Source organism: Gopherus evgoodei, chromosome 3 (assembly GCF_007399415.2).
Source record: "Gopherus evgoodei ecotype Sinaloan lineage chromosome 3, rGopEvg1_v1.p, whole genome shotgun sequence".
Taxonomy (NCBI): domain Eukaryota; kingdom Metazoa; phylum Chordata; order Testudines; family Testudinidae; genus Gopherus; species Gopherus evgoodei.
In genome coordinates this window covers 24,802,395-24,807,714 of record NC_044324.1, presented here as the reverse complement: position 1 = coordinate 24,807,714, position 5,320 = coordinate 24,802,395, and the positions used below count along the sequence as shown (strand labels likewise).

The following is a 5,320-nucleotide window of genomic DNA, read 5'->3' as shown; positions in this document are numbered from 1 at the left end:
CGTGGCCAAAACAGGAGTTAAACCTGCAGGGAGTGCCTATTACCAGCTGACACTCTAGTGGCCAGGCACCACTGAGCTTACTTGGACTTCTGCCCTTCTTCAGGTGTTTACCTGTATAGGTTAGTATTGTGCAGGTGCAAGAGGAGAACTGTGACTGTGCTAGGAGCAACAGAGATCCTTCCATAATTGCCGACAGCATATGCAAGGGTACTTTCAGTGTCTTCATCCTCACCGTACCATTCATGAAATACACTTTCAACATTTTTTCTCTCTATCCATTGACATTTGAAATTAACATAATTATTCACTTCCTTGTTTGTACAGTACTGCCATTAATCTTATCATAACTCTGCAAATAGGATTTGTCAGCTAACCTGTGCTTTCTTTACTACAGGTTTAATAGCTGAGAGCCATTTATTAGTATAGATCTCACACAAAACTAGTATTCTGTGAGATTAATGAGTTTAAATACCCCACAAAAATATTAACAATCCAAACGCTACTCCCCCCTAGACTAACCAAATTAGTTTACCCTTTGGGCTTCTAAATGACCCTAAAAAAAGACTGATTGAGCCCACTTAAAAACTATAAAAAATACCACTCTTTGACAAAGACTAAAAATAGTAATTACATTTATTTGCACCAAGCAATATTTTCCAAACATTAGGTGCACAAAGTTAGGCACCTAAATCAGTTAAATGATTTTCACAGATACTGGCCAAGTCCCAATATCACTTTTTCAGACCACTTGTTTAAGCTTTGATGTAAAAGCCGTAATTAGTTAAAAAGAATTTGGCTTATGGTAGATTTAGCGACACACTTATGCCACCCCTATCTCATAACAGAGCACAGAAAGAAAAAACATTATGATCTGTTTCAGCTGTGATGCTGATACAACCAGGATCTGGGGCATTTAACACATCAATTAGGTATACACCATAATCCTCTGATTGACATTTTGGTTGTCCTTCAGGCAGGCAAGAAGCAGCCATCTGTTGCCTGGCAGCAGCTGTGAATTGTCCTAGGCTTCCAGGCAAGAGGACTTTTTTCCCTATTTGACTGATTAATGAGAGAGAGACAAGTAACCTGACAAAGTTGGCAACAGCCAGCAAGTCTAGACCAATTTTTCACCATCTTTTTCCAGATGTTTTGATGCAGATGAGCATTTTTGGTAAATTATGTATAATTTCCCTAAAAGCAGCAAGCATTTGAAAATGTACTGAAAAGCTGTCTGGTTTTATCAGAGCTTTTTACAAAGCTCGACAGCTTCTCGTCACTGTATATTAGAACATCTTATACAAGAAGGGCAAGGGATTCAAATTCTAATCCATCCCAGGTCGGCAATGACAGTTACCATGCAAAACCTGTACAATGGGTTATATGACTGGCTCCATCCAGTGTATATACCACAAAAATCACAAGTGGTCCACATAAAGCATCAAATAAAGCTCCCAACAGCAGCAGAATTTCACATTCTTTCTTCAAGAATAGGTTTATTGTTCAAAACCTAAACAATCCAACATAAATCTACTCAGCTAAGCCAGGTCCTCTTCCCTAGCCCCTACAAAGGGCACATCTACATTTACCGTGGATTGACTCTGCAGCAATCGATCCCCTATGGTCGATTTAGCAGATCGCTCTCCTGTTGACTCCAGTACTCCACCAGAAAGAGAAGCATAAGGTAAGTCAATGGGAGAGTTTCTCCCATTGACCCAGCGCAGAGTAGATACCGCAATAAGTCGACCTAAGCTACATCGACTCCAGCTACATTATTCAGGTAGCTGGAGTTGCGTAACTTTGGTTGACTTAACCCTGTAGTGTAGACCTGCCTTAAGTTTCTTCCTCATAAGGTCCCCATCTCTGCCCACACAGCAGGTACCTTTAGCCAGGTCTTCTACCTACTTGATGTATGGACAGTCTTCTTTCAAGTCCTTTTACCTGACCCATAGGTCTGAGTCTGGGTCTCCTGCAGGCGCCTTCCTGCTCCCTGCAGGTCTCACTAACAAACTAAGCTGTTTGCTGACTTTCTTATCTAACAACCAGATGACCTACAGCAGTGGAGGCAACCTTTCAGAAATGGTGTGCCGAGTCTTCATTTATTCACACTAATTTAGATTTCCCACGCCGGTAATACATTAATATTTTTAGAATTCTCTCTCTACAAGTTTATATTATATAGCTAAACTATTATTGTATGTAAAGTAAACAACATTTTTAAAATATTTAAGAAGTTTCATTTAAAACTAAATTAAAATGCACATCTTATTAGTTTAGCGCAATGGTTCTTAACCTGGGGTGCATGCACCCCCTGGGGGTGCGAGATGCCCTTTCTGGGGGTGCGAGACATGCTAGGTTTTTTAGACGGCAAATCACCTAAAACACAAATTAGGCAGATAAGTACAACTACTTTGTTTCATCAAACCTATGTATTTATTAACATTATACATGTTTTAATGATTACTGTAATATAGAGAGTTAAAGTTTTCAAGTTTTTAAGCTAACTGTAGTGTAATTTTTGATAAGGGCTGCACAGCGCTGAGACCAGGCCAGGAGCAGAGCTTTGGGCTGGCTGCTGGTACCCCAGGGCAGCAGTAGGGCTGAGCAGGGCTGGAGGCCTGGATTCCGGCTGGCAGGGAGCCAGGCAGCTGGAACCCCAGACCAGCAGCAAGGTGAGCAGGGCCAGCAACAGGCTGGTATCCCAGACCAGCAGCAGGCTGACGGGGTCAATGGCCGGGACCCTGGCTGGCAAGAGGCCGGCAACCAGAACCTCAGACCAGCAGCAAGGTGAGCAGGGCCAGCAGCAGGCTGGTATCCCAGGCCAGCAGCAGGCTGACGGGGTCAATGGCTGGGACCCTGGCTGGCAAGGGGCCGGCAGCCAGAACCCCAGACCGGCAGCAGGCTGAGCCATTCAGCCTGCTGCTGGTCTGGGGTTCTGGCTGCCGGCTCCTGCCAGCCAGGGTCCCGGCTGCTGGCCTCGCTCAGCCTGCTGCCAGCCGGGCGTTCCATTCACTCAGGCCAGCAGCGGGCCTGAGCAAGGCCGGCAGCCAGGGACCCAGCTGGCAGCAGTGTGCCAGTAAAAATTGGCTCACGTGCCACCTTTGGCACGCATGCCACAGGTTGCTGACTCTGATCTATAGTCTATCACCCATTCTTTAGCCTCAAACTCATTATCCATCACATGGGATGTAGCAAATTAGTCACAATTTGGACTAAAGCCAGCTCCCTTAAAGGGCCATCCCACTCTGTGAGGCAGTACCATTGTTGGTAACCTCCACAAGGAGATGAAGGGGTGTATGGGCCATGAAAACTAAAACTCCCCTTCTAATCATTATGGAGAAATAGTCCCCTCCAGGTGAGAGGCAGAATAGTAAAGTTTGTGCAGCCTGTGCCAAAACATTCTGTGAATAAATGGAAGGATTCATAAAAACAGTCGTACTGATTGCCTAGAAACTGAGAATTTAACTGTAATACTCAAGCAAAATATCTCCAACCACCACCTAAAAAGGGGCTGGAAGAAATTCCTCCAGCAACTTCCCTCCCACCTCGTCAAATACCCAAGGTCTCCAACGGTGAAACATATTACTGAAGCTCAGTTCTAATTCAGAACACTAATTCTATCTACGCAGGCAACAGCATAAGTTATTTGCATAAATATATAAAGCTAAGCAGACAAGTACTAATTTGATTTCAAAAATCTTTTTCTAGTCCAACAAAATCCAGTTGAGAGATTATTCAGTGGCCTAAAGTTGCTATATCAATGTTTCATGGCAGAGGTACAGTGAACACATTCAAAACAAAAACTCCATCCACAAATCAAATCAAAACCCCTACGTAAAGGCAGACCACATACACACAAGGAGTTTTAAAAATATATATAATCAATCTGTTGGTGTAACCATAGACTCAAACCCTAGTCACCTCTGCTTTGCAGTTAGTAAGAAAGAAGGTATTGTGGTTTAGCCACAAGACCAGTCAGAGATCTGGTTTCTATTCCTATCTCTGACACCGTCTTCCTATAAGTCATTAGGGAAGTCACTCAGACACCTCATCTATATAACTAATCTAATAGTTTCACACCACCTCTATAGGAAGGAATAAAATGAACTCACTAATGTTCACTAAGTGCTGTAAATTCAAATAATTGTATTACATAATAAAAACAAATTTCTGTAAAGAGCCATCTGTACTTACAGAAAATATCTTGGGCCAAACTGATATTGCAAACTGGAATTTACACCAGCTTATCATGTTTGTTGTGGTTTTTTGCCTTTTCCTTTCTCTCTCAGTGAAAAAAACCACTACTAAACTTGATCATCTCAAGAGGAATATTTTGAAAATTCCTCTCAGCATAAAGTGTGGAATTGACAATCATTTTGCTATTTCAACAACTAATCAAAATTGAGAAAATTACCAAAGTTTAAAATATTAAACACTAAACAAGTTTCCAGTTATATTTTAAGACACCAAAAGATAATATTCGGCATATTACAGGTCTGTACAGAGTTCTGTTTTTAAAGAAACCAAATATAAATTATGCTTCACAAGACAGTAAGAAAAGAATCTTGTCTAAAAACTCTCATCATAATTTCTAAAAGAGTAAAGTTTAAACCTAAGAATCCTACAGAGACGGTCAAAAATCAGAAAGCACAAAATGAAGTGTCACTTCTCTGCAAGGAATGCTCTGATCTAAACCAGGCAAGTAAACAACTGGCAGATTAGGCAATCTTCAAATTTCAAAAGTGCATTATAAACCAACACACATTAAAGATCAAGACCACTACATGGAATATAAGTGACGTAATATACCATATTGGAACAGCTGAATGTTTGACGCTGGATTTATCAGTCATACTACTGGAGGTACAAAGTACTTTGTAAGAACCAAGCAAAATAATTGTGAATCAAGCTAGAATAAGGCATTCCTCTTTTCCCCTCAAGGCTAAAAATAAAAGTAAAGCTTCTTTAAAAAAAATTTCACAGTAATATATTTAGGTTTTATTTAATTAAGTTGTCACAGCAATGCCCCAAGTACAAACAACAGAAAATGGGCACAACTGGAAAAGAAAGGATATTGTGTCAATATACAGACATAAAATTGCTGAAGTGAAGTGAATAGACAGCAGCATTATTACTTTTAACTTTATTCTGAAACATGAAAGCATTTTTAGAAAAACACTAAAGAATTAGATCAGTAAAAAAATCACATATAATGGCCACAAAAATGTATCCTGATACCAATGTAAATGCTATGTCATTTCATTTAATATATTTAAATAATAAATGAGCTACAATGTGATGGTAGTAATAGATTGAGATTAAC

At 40.5% G+C, this 5,320-nt stretch overlaps 1 protein-coding gene across 2 annotated transcripts in view; it reads right to left on the bottom strand.

Annotated features, from left to right (window-relative positions):
• The window catches only part of CD2AP (CD2 associated protein), a 138,112-nt gene that overhangs the window by 99,209 nt on the left and 33,583 nt on the right, over positions 1–5,320 (bottom strand). The window lies entirely within an intron of this gene.